Source organism: Phalacrocorax carbo, chromosome 18 (assembly GCF_963921805.1).
Source record: "Phalacrocorax carbo chromosome 18, bPhaCar2.1, whole genome shotgun sequence".
Taxonomy (NCBI): domain Eukaryota; kingdom Metazoa; phylum Chordata; class Aves; order Suliformes; family Phalacrocoracidae; genus Phalacrocorax; species Phalacrocorax carbo.
The window spans coordinates 6,614,500-6,629,212 of record NC_087530.1 but is presented as its reverse complement, the minus strand read 5'-3'; the positions used below and the strand labels follow the sequence as shown (position 1 = coordinate 6,629,212).

General features: G+C 56.1%; 1 long non-coding RNA gene across 1 annotated transcript; it reads right to left on the bottom strand.

Annotated features, from left to right (window-relative positions):
* Positions 1 to 6,998: 6,998 nt before the first annotated feature.
* On the bottom strand, positions 6,999 to 12,925 carry LOC135316253 (uncharacterized). Its single transcript, XR_010375675.1, has 3 exons — positions 12,761 to 12,925; positions 8,167 to 8,291; positions 6,999 to 7,277 (listed from the first exon to the last, which is right to left on the bottom strand). It is a non-coding gene; the product is annotated as an uncharacterized LOC135316253 (long non-coding RNA).
* Between the last annotated feature and the right edge of the window lie 1,788 nt (positions 12,926 to 14,713).

Sequence of the window (14,713 nt, the reverse complement as noted above, 5' to 3'; positions counted from 1 at the left end):
CTGTTGGTGCAAGCTCAGCTTTTGGGCTCATGCTTGTTCAGCTGAACGCATCTCTGTGTGAGCCGGGTTATTTCATGTGTTCCCCAGCACAAGCGGTCCCTGGTGGCAAGGCTCAGCCCTGGCTCGGCTTTTTAACAACAGCAGGGAACAGCACGTCCACGTGAACCCAAGCCCCAAAATGGCCCACAGGGAATGACGCAGCAAAGGTGAAATATCAAAGGGAGACGGGAAGTGCATGGCAGGAGCAGGGGAAACAGAGGAGAGAATAGCCGGAGCTGACCTCAGTGGGGCGGGGAGCCCGGCTGCACGCATGGAAGGGAAACGGGAAAAGGATACAGCTGGGACCAGCCACAGGACCCGCGTGCTCTGCCCCAACCCAACGGTGTTGCTGCTTCCCATTTTTCCCCTGGGCTGCGCTGGGGGAATGGGCTGGGTCAGGGCTAGCCCCCAGCAAACCGGGGCTCCCAGAAGAGCCTGCTGGGGATTGCAGCAAATGCACCCAGTGGGGCAGCCCCAGAGCTCAGCCAGGAGCAACTGAGCAGCCACGCGCAAGCAGGGATGCTCTTGGGCATCCGTGCTCCCTTGTGCCAGGAGCTGGCTGCGAGGAAGCAGTCCTGATCTGGTGATCATCACCTCCAGCTTGCTGCAGATCTGCCACCAGTGCACTGCTGACCCCACTGCCCAGGGTGGTTTAAAGGCAGCACGGGGCACATAGCACCCTTCCAACCTTCCCCAGCACGTAGCAAGAGCCAGCGGTGTCACCACGATCAGGGCCACCTGTCGAGAAGCAGCACAAGCCGTCCCAGCGTAGCTGCTGTCCCTTCAAACGCTCTCGGCTGTGCCCAAGGATAGCTGACTTCTGGGGTCTTTTTTTGCACGTGGAATTTTATTTTTAGCTGGAAAAAACCCCAGCCTTTAGAAAACAAACACACACAAAGTTTTTGTGAAAAATTCTCAACACAATGGGATTTTTCTCTTCTTCGCAAAACTGCCTGTGACATTTCTAAATGAAGGGTTCCTTCTGTCCATCTGCTTTTCCCCCTCAATCTTCAGTGAAATTTCTTCCTTCTCTAAGCCACCCTGTTTTCCTCCTCAAGATATGCTCTTTCAGGAGGAGGAGCAGCAAATATAAGGACTATTTTTCTGGAATGTGGTTTTTTAAGATGGAAAAAAAAAGGAAAAGGGAGTAGAAAATTCACAAAAACATCCCTTTTGAACCTGTTAAAACAGAATGGGATTAACAATTTCTGTTGTTTCCCCATTCTTCAAACCAGTTCTCACCTGTCCTTAACCTTCAGTGTGGGAGAACTCGGCTCCTACTCTGTTTTTACTCAAGGGAAACATTTTTCCACCCCAGTTGAGATCTTCCTTTGGGGCTGGAGAGGAGCTTGTGAAGCTGTTAGCACCCAAAAGCCAACATCTGGTGGGGTTTCATGCTCCTGACCTTCTCGTCTCCCTGGTGGAAGGACGTTCAGAAGTCATCAGGCCTCTGTGGGGTCTGTGGGGCTCTGTGTGTGGGGGGGTTGACCCAGGGGTGGGTCAGGGTGGATGTGAGGACCTGGGAGCAGCACAGCAGAAACCTCAGGTCCTGGGATCCATTCCCGGCTCTCCAGCAACACTTCCCAGGTGACCTTGAGGAAGTAATTTTGTCCTTCTTCATCTTGGTTTCCCCTCCTGGGGAACAGGAGGGCTTACTCTTTGCACCCATGGGCTTAGGTAGGTAGTTAATACCTTTTAAACACTCTGAGTTGCTGCGGGGATTTGATCAGCCACAATGCAGGGGACAGTAGTTTTCCTTCCAGGTTAGAAATACTTCAGTTGCTTTTCAAGAGCAGCTACTGGTTTCTTAGAGCTGAAGGCACGGGAGGTGGGGATGCTTCTGTCCTTAGGCAACACAGCTCTCTGCACCCTCTTGATGCCCAGAAACAGCATCCAAACCCGCAGCTGCATTGCAGAAATTTATCCTTCGTGGTGCATCTGAAGGTCTCACCTGGCCCGGCCCAGGAGCCTTCACATCGCTTGGCTGGGGACGCGGCGCCATGGGGCAGAGCTCTTGGCCTTTAGAAAATACTTGAGGCCACAGCAGGCTGAGGTTGCACCTTCCGCTGCAGAAGTCTGGGCATGGCGGGCCTAATTTGGCCACACAAATTAAAGTTATTTCCCAGAGATCCCATCAGAGCGGACAATGATGCTCTGCCTCAGGTACCCAACCCATCGGCTGGGAAGGGGACCCGCTGGGGGAGGTCTCGGGAAGGGGCTGGTGCTTGTGCGCATGTCTGGTGGGAGCTACTGCCCACCTCTCTTCCCAAACCGCAGGGGAAATATCAGGGCTCATAGGCAGCGGCTGCCTGCAGTCCATGTGGGAACTTCGCAGCCCCCAGCCGTGCAAAGCTGGAGCAGGGAAGGGGAGCAAAGCAAACAAGCTTTGTCCAGGCTATTTATTTTGTGCTGGGGTAAGGGATTTTTTTTTGTTTCAGACATGCGATGAGTGTGTTACTCAGCCATGACTCGAGAACTTGTGAGCAATAAAGTCATCCTGAAGTCTGCCAAAAAAAATCATCTTAGCACACCCACCTCATCACACATTCCCACTGTAGCTACTTTAGTGCGATCTGCCACTGAAAGGCGGCTACCTTGCAGGGAGGCTGCGGTAGCCATCTGCGAGCTTGCGGCAGTGGCCCATGGACAAACCCGTGCCCACCGGTGTCACCTGCCTGGTGACTGGGACCCTTTGCCAGTGGCATCACAGAGATAGTGGGCTGGGTTTTGCTCCAAAATCCAAGAGAAAACAGAGCTGGAAGGGGCTGTGTAGCTTGGTGTCGTCTCATCCTGCAGCCTGGGATGGGTCTTTGGTTGGGACTGTTGGTTTTGATCTCTTGGGATCAAGATCTGACCCGAAACCCCCATGAGGTGGAGAGCCATGGACACCTTCCTCCTTCTGCCCTGCCCTGACACAGCTCTCTCAGGGTTAGCTGGATGCAGGGTGATCTGCGGCTCCAGAGCCCTGCCCTGGCCACCACTGCAGTTTGGGGTGATGACGAGCAGTGTGGTGCATCCTCCAGGCTGCAGGGAGAGGTGAGAGGGAAGCATGCACTAGAAAACAGGGAGAGCCTGTTGGAAGTGCCTAAGAAAGTGCATATTGATGCCAAAATTCACATTATTGTGGGCTGACCAGTTCCCTGGGTGAGGAGGCAGGGTGCTGGGTCCCTGCCTGTAAGAGCCCTTGCCCTGGGGCAGCCACCCTGCACGTGGGATGGTGCAGCCCTCGCTCGGGCACCGGGTCTGATGCCTCTGGGACTGGGCTGCTCCTGGAGCTGGATATTGGGGCTCACTGCGGGGGAGAAGCCCTGCTCTGTTGAAGGCAGGAAGGGTCAGGGTAAGAAACAACCACCTATCGGTGGGGTGGCATGCAAGGAATGGTGTTGGAGACACCCCATCACCTCCCTGCTGGAGGGCAGGAGCCGGGGGCAGTGGGGAGGTGGGTCCGGGCAGGAGCCCCTCGCTTGAATTGCTGGGGTAAAAACCGCCTCCACCACCGCCTCCTCTCCCCACCCCTTCCCTGCGCCGGGGCTCTAAATAATTGATACGCTGATAAATAATAGATCTTGTAGTTGCTCCTTCGCTTTTCTCTGCCGGGGCGTGCGCGCTTGCAGGCTGGCGGTGCTGCATTAGGGTTACAGGGATGGGGAGCACACGTGTGTCGGGCCAGGGTAGGGACCTCTGCAGCGGGGAGAGCATTCCGGGGAGATAAAGGGCTGGTTTGATGTGTGTTCATGTGGCGGGGCTGTTTTGCCTTGCATGCCTTTCTCTTTTGCTTTATTTTTTTCCTGGAGTGAAGCCTGGCGCCAGCAGTCTGGAACCAGCCTGACAAGCTTTTGAGTTATGGAAAGGGGGAGGAAGGGGGGAGGAGAGAGAAAGAGGGAGCGAGAGAGGCAGGGAGGAGGAGGGCGAAGGCAGAGGGAGGCAGCTGGGATGTGGATTATTAGGGGAGAACAAGAATACACACAAGAGGCTGGTGGGGTGAGGGCTGGGGGCTACTGGGGCTGGTGGGGAGGGGACAGAGCCGGCTTCTAGCAAACCTTTCAAAGGAGATTTTTTTTTTTTTCATGGAGGGGGAGAGGGGGAATTGAGTCATTTTGGGCATGAAACGCAAACCTCGCCGCGTCAAGGAACAAGGAAGTTTTTTAAAGCGCCAATTAAAGGACTTGGAGAGGTCCGGGGCTTTTAAACAGCCTTGGGAAGGGGGGGGGTCCTGGCCGGCGTTCAGGCTGCCGTCCCATCAGGACATTCCTTTCTGCTGAACGCTGCTGCTCCCGGCCCTCTCCTCCTCCTTTTCCAAGCTGCCGTCGAATCCTTTCCAACTCCCGCGTCCGAACGCAGAGAACTTTGCTCTGTTTCATCTCGTGCCGCCTGCCTCCCCCCAGCCCCAGGCTGCCCTCGGCGCTTTGATCACGAGCTGCCTGCACAGAAAGCCCCTGGACCCCCACGCTTCGCACGCCTGGGATGTGGGAGCCAGCAGCCCCTCCAGGGGCTGGCAGTGCAAAAAATGTCCCCCCAGTTGATGGAAACCCCTGTCTGCCATCACCTCCCTGCTTGGGGAAGGCAGCTGCTTCAGCAAATTGGTAGCTGGGATGCCGAGAGGAGGAGGGCTCGGTGCCCAGTGATGGGGAGCTGCCCCCCACAATGGGAGAGGGTGAATGTGCCCTATAAGGGGCTGCGAGGGGGTGGGTTGGGCAGCATGTTTCCAAAGGTCGCTTCAGGGTCCCCATGCCTGGGAAAGCCATGTGGCGCCCACGAGGGCTGCTCCTGGGTTCACGGCACTGGCAGCAGTGTGGTCAGAGTCCCTGGCAAATCCCCACAAGCAGGGGTGTTGCAGGCAGAGGCTGGAGCAGCTCTGTGGCACGTTTCCCTGCCTAGACACCCCTTATCGCCTCCCACGGACGCCCAGCAGCACGAAGCAACCTCACTGCTGCAGCCCATCACGCCTGCCTTTCGGAGCAGGGGAGCAAGCCATAGTGCGCTGAGGAGTGCCATGCCTGGGCTCGGGGGGAGATCCTGAGTGCTGGCCAGGGGACAGGGATTTGGAGCTGCTTTGCAGGGCCTTTGTTTGGTTTGGTTTCAGCGCAGCCTATTTAACTCCAACGACTGGTGAAGGTTGGGGAGAAAGGAGCTCTTTGTTAGAGGCTGAACAGCCCCAGGTCTTTAAGTCAGCCTGTGCGAAGAGCTCTGAGAAGTTGAGATAGCCAAGGGACGGGTGGATTTTGGGATGGGCAGATTTCACATCGCTCATACCTCTAAAGTCAAGCATGAGCGTGAGGGTTCGTGCACCCAGCTCCCAAAGAAAAGCCTAGCAGGAGCCCTGCAAACCACCACCACCATCTGCCAAGTCTTTGTCTTCACAGAAGAGGTGGAAGGGGGAACAGCCAGTTTTCTGAAACCTCCATTACAGGTTGCCTATGAGCTGCAGCTCTTCAGAAAAAAATACTTCTTTCTCTGGGTTTCCAGGAAGCAAAATGTTGCCCTCCACTGTTTGCAGCGTAGCTGGAACAGATTGCTCCCTGCGTCCGAGCCTGGCCGGCGCTTTGCTCCGGTGTTACATGCCCAGCGCTGACCAGGGCCAGGGGGTTTGGAGGGGGACAACTCCTACCCAGCCCATAGATGCCGCAAAGACCTGCGAGAAGTCCAGTCATCCTCCGTTAGCCACTGTGAACGAATGCCTCCCACTCTTGGGGTGACCTACTCCCACCCTGGTACCTTGGCACAGGGCTGAGACGCGGTGGTTGGCCATGGATTTGGTTGGGTTGGGTTCCAACTGAGGTGGGTCTGCTGAAGACCAGCCTCCTCACACCTGGTGTTTCACAAAATAACAACACTGAGCAGCTCAGTTGTGCATCCTTGGTCCTAATTCCTCATTTTCTTCCTTTTTTTCTCTTTCTTCTTGGTGACTCTAGGAGCTCTTTCTGGTAACTATAGAGCTATGCTGGCAAACTTGTCCTCCAGCTCCTCCTTGCTGGAGAGGCAACACAGTTGGATTCATAATGATGGTTGTCTTCTATAGACCTCCAACGTATAAGTGTTGGGGGTCTTAAACTAGTAAATGGAGGGAGTGACTTATCTTTTCTGTACATGTGGAAACTGAGGCACAGGCTACTTATCCAGGTGAAAAGAAGTCAGATTTTAGGGTCAGGTGACATGGCTTCACTTGGAAACCTTTGCTGCATCCACTTCCTTGGAATTTCTTGAGATGCTGTCAAGAGGGAGGGGACCCTTTTCCCCTTCTTGCCCAGAAGGGAGCAGGAGCCAGGGACAGAGCCCCGTGGCCCATCCCCAACCCATCACCTCCCTGCTTGCACAAGAGGCAGCAGGCGGAAATAAAACACAATTCGGGGCTGGCAGAGCCAGGGAAGAGCGAGATGAGTCTTGGTGGGGAGACCAGCCTCACCTTTCATATTCTAATGCCTTGCCTTTGCCTGATTTGTGAGCTCTTGGGAGTCCTGCTGGGAATTCGCTCTAACGGAGGCACACGCCGCCGTCCCTCGGTAAATTACACAGAGATATAATGAAGGAGGAGAAATCAGTTACTCTGTGACTGCAGCTCCCCAGGGGACCTTAATTCAAATATTTGTGGAGCTGAGCATGTGGGGCGTTGGGGAGCCGCCGAGTTGGAGTGTCTCTCGACAGGTTGCTTGCAGGTGGTTGGTGATGGGGAGGCAGCGTTCTGGGCTGCGGGATCCGTCCCCGAAGGGGCTTTGGGCTTTTGATGGTGCTTTAGTGTCATTAGCCAAGAGGAAGATGCTGGGGGAAGATGGGACTGTGGCCTGGCTGTGGCTGCCTCAAAAACGGAGGTGGGCTCCAACCTGCGACTGGTAGCTGTTGGGATGGGACAACACTGTGAGCCCCTTTGGGGTGATGGGGGCACCTGCCCATCACCTGTGGCTGGCTCTGCTTCTCCCCAGCACCATCCCTTGGGGAGGGACGGGGACAAGGACCTGGGAGGGGACAGCCTGGCCCTCCTGTGGTTTCCTCCAGTGAGAGAGCAGCAGGGTTTGCAAAGCCAGGTGAGTTCTCTGCTGCCTACGTGGCCACTGTTTTCAGTAATGAATATAGAAAGGGTTAAACGCTGCATGGCAGGGAGGAGCAGGCAAACCCCACATTGCTCAATTTAGGAATGAGAAAATTGATTTACCTCCAGCTTCATCACCAGCACTTTCCCTCTGTATGCCCTCAAGCCAGGTTTTCTGCCCTCTGTCCTCCCAGGGCATGCCAGCACCATGGACCTGAGAAAACAAATGGGATCCAATTTGCCCAGCCAGCAAGCTGCCCCAGCAAACGGGGCACAGCTCGGGGGCGTCACCCCTTTGCTGGGTACGTGCAAGACCCGTTAGGTTCCGCTTCATCCTGATGGCCGAGGCTGTAGCTCCACCAAGGACTTGGTGGCCTCTTGGCCGTGCTGTGGTTCTCTCACCCACTTCAGCCGTGACTGCTTTTGCCCAAGCATGGAGAGCTGGGCTGCAGGGTGAACTGGGGTGCAGGGTGCTCAGTCCCCAAGGAGAGGTGGTGTGGTGGGGGCTGAGGGCAACTGCCTTCACCCAGTGCCATTCTGCATGGCCACGCTCTTCTCTTGCAGGTCCTACACCATCACCCCAGCACTCAGAAGCGATGCTGTTGCCAGGAGTTCTGCATGTGCGCGTGAGCACATGCAGACGTGCCCCCCCCGCTCCTTGCACGCCCGCTCGCATGTGTGCCAGCTCTCCCGCTCCCCAACGGGCCGCTCTGCTCATGTGCCGGCATCACGCCCCAAGTGCGTGGCAGTCACATATGCGCGCACACATGCTCTCTCCAAGCTGGAGCGCCGCTCAGCATCCCTAAGTTTTGTCTCTGGATGTCGGGGCCGCCACACGCGGCGGGGATAATCCCACACCCACCCACCCACCCGCACCTCGAGTCGTGCCGCCCGCCACCGGCAAGCACAGGCACCCTCCCCGCGCCGCAGCCCCTTGCACACTCGGCGCCTTCGGGGCTGCGTGTACACGCGGTCTCGTACAGATCTGCAGCACACCAACTGTTGGGAAGGGGAAGGGAAAAAAAACCCACAGATTCAGCCGAGAGAGGTGGGGGGGGAGAGAGAGAGAGAATGACAGACTGCAATCCCCCTTGAGTGCCTACCCTCATGAATATTAATAAGGTGGTAATTAAAATGCAGGGACACAGCAGGACGGATGCAGGCGCTGCCTTCGGAGCACTGGGAACGGGGGGAGTGCATCTTTCCAGGCAGGTTTTGATTCCGTTCTCTGATGAAAAGAAGAAAACGGAGCCTTCAACTTTAATCAGTTTAGAGTTTTTTTGACACGACATATCTTTAATTGCTGATATTTCTGCTCTTCTCAAACCTGGCTCCACCGACTCCAGTCTAAGCAGAGATAACGAACCATGCTGAAGTGCTGGGGATTCGTGCCGTATTTACGCCTCGACTTGTTTGCTACTTTCCTGGGGTTTCACCTTTTTGCCTGGGGTCGGAGGGCATGGCCCTGCTGCCAATTGCCTCTGCAGCAAGGTGCGGGGGCTGGAAACGTAGCCCGGCATCTCTTGTCTAGCCCCACTCCCCACCCAACCTCCCCTGCGGCAGCCTTAGGGAAACCTGCCTTTTTTGGGTGCTAAATCCCTCTTCTTGGCCCTGGCTGTATGGTGAGCTTGCAGTTGGACATGATGCCACCTGGCCTGGGTGGTGGCAATGAGAAGGCTGGGTTGGGTTGAGTTGGGTTGGGTTGAGTCGCATTGGGTTGGGTTGGATTGGGTCAGGTTGGGTTGGAGAACAGGTCTTTTGAGGAAAGACACTGTTTCCCCTACCCAGAGGAGGTTCCTCCAGTGTAAGAGCAGAGGTGGCTGTTGGGTTACTGAGTTATTATTAAGGAAGCTTAAGTTTCCTTCAGTAACCAGGGTTTTAGGTTGGGTGAGAGTCCTGTGAAGGATGCACAGGGCAGACTCAGAGGTCTGTGAGGAAGGTCAACCAAAGTGTTCATCCTTCTTGGAGAAGATGGTTCCTCCAGTGGGTCTGGCCCATTGATGGAGTACCATGTCACTAGGAAAATGAATGGAGGGTGTTGGTTGGTGCCCAAAGGGAATGTCTTGGATGTGGGAATTGGACCATGACAACCTAGAGAAGGGATTTAGGAGGTGTTTTCTGGCAAACTGGAAAAGAGGGGGAAAAAAAAAGAACCCCCAAAATATCCCATCGCAGTGCAAATACTTGTTTTTGGTAAAGCCAGAATATTTGGTTTGGCCTGAAAGGTTTTTGGTTTTTATGTTTGGGGGTGCTTAATTTTATCTAGATCTCTTCTTTTACACTGAGATCATTTTTTGAACTGAAAAAAAAAAATAGATTTGTTGGAATGAAAAAGATTACATTAGAAAATGACCAAATACAACAATTCATCATGCGAGTGATGGAAGAAGATGGTTTGACATCTTCAAAGCCTTCTCCCCTGCCCACCACACGTATTTCTTTATTTCTGGGTTTTTTTTTTTTCATTCCAAACAATTTTTCAACTTCACCCTGAGTTTCAGGATGATTCAGCCTTTTTGAATCTTCCAGTTTTTGGTAAATCTACTATTCCTCCAAAACCAAGCAAACAAAATCCCCCTCAGCTCTTATAAAGATGAGACAGACCAAGTGAATGGAGCACAGTGCAGGTCCCCTTACAGCCCCACAGCTGGTGCCTCCATGCCAGGGTTGGAGTTGGCGATGGACGCCCCATGTTTTCTGGGCAATGGAGGCACTGTGGATCACAGATGGAGGATATAGGTTTTGCCCCACCTTGGAGATATTGTATTGCCCAAAGAGCGGCTGTGATGTTTTGGGGAGTTGCTGTGATGTGGTTGTTTGCTCCTGTATCCTCCTCGGTCCAGAGATATGTCCCAGGAGGATCTCCTGGCCTTCAGGCTAAACTGCACACCTGCACTCCCATCTCTCCCTCCCAAGCTTTGGAGCTTTCTGTCCCCTAGGAGTGTGTCCTTGAGCCTGGTGGACCTGCTTGCATAGAGAGGTGGGAAAGCAGAGCTGTGGCATTTTGGAGCCCTTAAGATTTTGTTGCCTGGTGGTCCAGGGTTGGAGTTGTTTGTGTAACGGGGTCTTTTCCATCATGCATTTTCCTGTAAGGATGTGGATGCCCTTATCTACCAGGGGTGCAGCAGGTTGGGTGTCTTGGGCTCTGCCCCATGGCTGGCTGATGAATCCCTGTTGTCCTGCCCTACGGCAACGAAGCAGCTGATCCAGCTTTGGGGTCTACTGGATTCAACTGCTGGATCCATCTTGTTGCTCTGATTTTTGTCATCTGAGGCAAATAATCTGAGTGTGGTGGGAGGGCTGGTGAGCCTGCGTGCAGGTAGGGGTTGGGAATTGAGCTGAACTCCTTGGATGGAAGGGCACTAACCCAGCTAAAGCCCTTTGCTGAGCACTGGCTTTTCACGACACCTGTGTGAGCCATTCCCCTGCAAAGGAGAGGGGGTGACACCTCCTACCCCCTCCCCAGCAACATACCCCTTCCACAAAGCTGCCCCATGCCCTGCAGCAGCATGGGGTGGCCCTGGGAACCCCAGGCACCTTGGTGGGACCCTGACCCCTCGCTGGAGGGAGTAAAATGGATCCCTTTGCTCAAGAGATCAGCGCGATGCAGACTCCTCCGCACTCACACCAGGGTGAGCCGAAGCCAGGGTTGATTTGGGGTGAACTGCCACAGAGCCAGTGAACCTGTGTCCAGTTTTGCCCATCGGGGTCTTGGGTTTGGATGGTTTGTTGTATTTTGGGTTGGCCAGGTGTTTCTTTACTCATCCCTTCTTGCCTTTTAATAGACTGGATACCATGGCCTGGGGTTGGATCTCTCCTCCCATGCAGGTAATTTTGCAGGACTGGCTGTTGAGTTGGCTTTCCTTGGCCATGCTGGAGCTATGAAAGGTGAGGATGTGCTGATGTCTCCATCAAGGACCACAGCACACAGAAGGGACAGGCAGGTGAGGGACAAGGAGATGGTAGCTGCAGTGAAGACAGCACCCATGGAAGGGGCCACCTTGGGACTAGCCAGCCTCAGCCGGGGGAAAAACAAAGCAAAGGTACTTCGGGTGTTTAGTGAGGAAAAAAATAATTTCTCCTGTTTTTTTTTTTTTTTTTCTCCTCCTTCATCTTCTCCTTTCTGCTCCCCTGCAGTGCTACAACAGCTGGTTTGAGGCAGGATAAGGACAAGGTCTAGCCAGTGTCTGAGCCCCCCCTTTGCCCCAAACCTCCCACTGCTGCCATCAAGTCTGTGCTGAAGAAACCTTGGGAAATATCAGGTTTGCCGTGCAGATGGAGTGATGGGGCCCTGAGAGGTGGGGACAGCCCCAGGTGGAGGGGACAGACCTGGGTCACAGTACTGGGAAGGGTGGGAGTGCAAAACGCTACAGTGGACAGAGGGAGAAGGCGTCACTGTGCTGTTAACAGAGACTTTAGGTGGTGAAACGCAAATGGGACCTGGTGACTTGTGTGGGAGCAGAGGCTGGGCTTGGACGTGAGGAGCGTGGGAGGGAGGGTACAGGATGAGCCCCAGGTACTGCTTCCTGGTGACACCCCTCCGGCAGTCCCCGTCACCCCCCAGTCACATCCTGCTTGTGCTGGCTCATGTCTCATCCTGCTGCCTGCAGTTTCTCAATCCCTTTCGCTCCTGCCAGCGTTTCCTGGATGCTGAGGTTGCTGCGGGGCCCATGGGGCAAGGCAGGGCCAGGGGGAGCTCCCAAGGCACCGGGGAATTTAGGATGGGGGAGTAAACAGAGGTGTAATTGCTCGCCTAGGGATGGTCAGAACCTGGCCCTGCTCCAGCTCCTGCCTGTGTCCTGCCATCACTTGTTCATCCCCTGACCATCAACTGTGTGGTGCCACAGGGGCTCTGGCTGTGCATCTCCTGGTGCACAGGGAAGGCTCCCAGGTCCCCCATGCATCCATCCTGCTGCCTCGAGCCCCGGTGGCTAAGGCAGAAAGCCGAGGTGGAAGTGAGCTCGATACTTATTCCCCTCCTCTCTCGTGTCCTGAGTCCCTGTACTGAGCGACGGCTCTGCAGGGATGTTTGCAAGAGCCGAGCTAGGGCTGCAGAAAGCGCTGCTCCTGCGGGGCCGTGTCAGTGAGGAGCCCAGCCTGACTGCAGTCCCAGACTGAGCTGTGCTCAGGTCCTGCAGAGAAAACAAACACTGAACTCCGTCCTACCCTATTTTACAGCAGAACTGCCATTTAAGGGAGGATTTGGAGAAGAGACATCTTCCTCTCTCAGATTCCTTCCTGCCAGTGCAAACCGCCCCCCTCCACCTTATGCTGGACCCCACTCTGCAGAGCATCCCAGCAGCTAAAGGGTCATCCTCTGGCTGCAGCTTTCCTGAGCTCTCTGGGTCCCTACTTTGTGCCCTGTGCCCTTTCCTCCTCTCCAGCCCCATCTCTGGGGGAGCTGTGCTTACAGCTCGCTGGCAGTGGGCTCCAGGAAAGGTAGTGTCCTCCTCCGGGACGGTTTGTGCCCTGGCACTGGAGCAGCTGGGCTGAGCCAGCCAGCACAGGGGGTTAGCAGCGGCCGAGCCGGTGCCTCTTGGCTCAGCTCAGGGCTGGGGTGCTGGGCTTCAGATTTCTGGCCTTGAAGTCCTTCTGCAATGGCCAGGAGATTTCAAGGGGAGTTTTCAGCGGAGCAGGGAGATGCTGCAATACACCAGCGAGCTCGAACCTTGGATGGGGGGGTGGGTCAGCTCTTACCTCTGCCACAGTCTTTCTGGGATAACCTTGGTCAACGCTTTGTGCTTTGCTTGTCCTGCTGAAAAGCAGAGACGCAGCTCCCGCTCCTGTGCTGCTAAATCTGCTTGTGCTCAGAGCCTGGCTGGCAACAGGGGGAGAGCAGAGGGGGTCCGCACAAACACCAGCATTTTTAGCACCGGGGTTGCACCGGGGTTTAGCCTCGGGGGAGCTTTCTCCTCACATGGTTTTTACCCATGCGTGACATTGCTTTTGCTCGCTGCTTCCTACCCACTGTGTTGAAGGAGAGGCTGAGTCCCAGCACTCGGTGGAGGGCTGCTGGCTCCTGCCAGAGCTGCACTGCAGCAGGGCTGAGCTGCGGCTCCCTGTACCCAGGGTTCTCCGTCCACAGACCTTCGGGGCTGCCAGTCCCACTGTGACCCCCGAGCAGCGTCATGTGGGACCCCAGCTCCCACCCTCACCCAGCGCTGAGGCCTGTGGCAACTTGCCGGCTCGGGGTGTGGGTGCCCAGGGAGCATCCGTGCCTGGATGAGGAGATCCCACGAGCAGAGCCATGGGGACCATGGCACCTGGGGTGCTGCGTTTCACCTTGCCTGGCCTACAGGAAGGCAGGATGCCTCCAGGGGAGTCCACGAGGGTTATTGCACCCACATGGAGCTTGGGGCTGGGATCGTTGCTCGCCATGAGGTGCTGGCACCATGCATCCCTCTTCCTGCATCACCCTCTGGCCAGCACCCAGGGGAGCAGAGCCAGGCAGGGACCCAGCCCAGGGCTCCTGGGTGATGGAGGAAGGGTCACTCCACTCCGGGGGAGGTCCACGCTCTCTGCTCCTTCCCTCCAGGTCAGGCAATGGTTAAATTCCTTTCCAGCTGAGCTGGCAAGCAGAGCCCAAGCATATTAGTCAGATCCCTGTAGGGGGTGGGGAGGAGGAAGGAGAGAGCAGCGAGGAGGGGCCGGAACGGAGAGCCGAGAGCTGAGCTATTCTCCGGGGCGCGAGTGCAGGGAGGCAGGCGCAGCAGGAGTTGCTGCTTCCCAGAAACTTGATTATTTTTAACCCAGGAAGAAGAAAGGAAGGGGGGGGGGGGGCCGCAAAAAAAAAAGAAAGGGGGGGTAAATCTGGAGGAACTGGGAAACGGGCAGTTGGCATTTGCAGACAGCTTGGCAGAAGGGAGCGAAGGTGGGCGAGGGACGTGGCGTGGCGCAGGGATGCCAGGGCTGCCCCATGTGCTGCCCCGCACGGCCCCGGTCCTGGGGTGGTGGCAGGGCCAGGACGCAGAGCGGTGCCTGGCCTGGCTGGCGGTGCCCCCGCCATGGCGGCAGAGCCCAGGCTGCCCCGCGCCTTCGCCACCTCCGGCCTCTCCCAGCATGTGTTGGTGCCCCCCGGGCTGCGTGCCGGGGGCCAGGATGCGGCCGGTTTCCCTCCCACCCACACACTCGGGCACGTTCACCAGTAATTGTGGCTTCCCGGATCCCTCCTCTCCCCCTCCTCTTCCCCCCTGCTTGAGACTGCGGCTGTTTCAGAGATCGGGAGGGAAGCAGGGGGCTTGGGGGGGGGCCGCTGGTGGGCACATGCTGGCGGCTTTGGGGTTTGCTGGTGGGACCCCACATCTCTGCAGGGCTGGGTCTTGCTGGGGCACAGTGGGGAGCTGGGGCTCCCCAGTTGCTCTGGAAGGCAGGCCTGAGGGATGGATACTGGTGGTATCACGGAGGAGAAGGCAAGGTCTTCCTTCTTGCATTGCCTCACCACGCTTCAGTGGGAGTCTGGCATCAGAGACGTCAGAGAGGTCTCAGTGGCGTTCTGGCTGCATTGTGAGGCTGTGTTTGGTCTGTGGTACAAAGCCCCAGGGCACTAGTTTTGAAGCCCTGCAGCTGGCAGATCTTTGGGGAGCTGCTTCCCCAAGCCCACAAGTCACGCTGCAGGTCTGGGCTCCTCCTTGGCAGGCTGGCTAAAAGTTC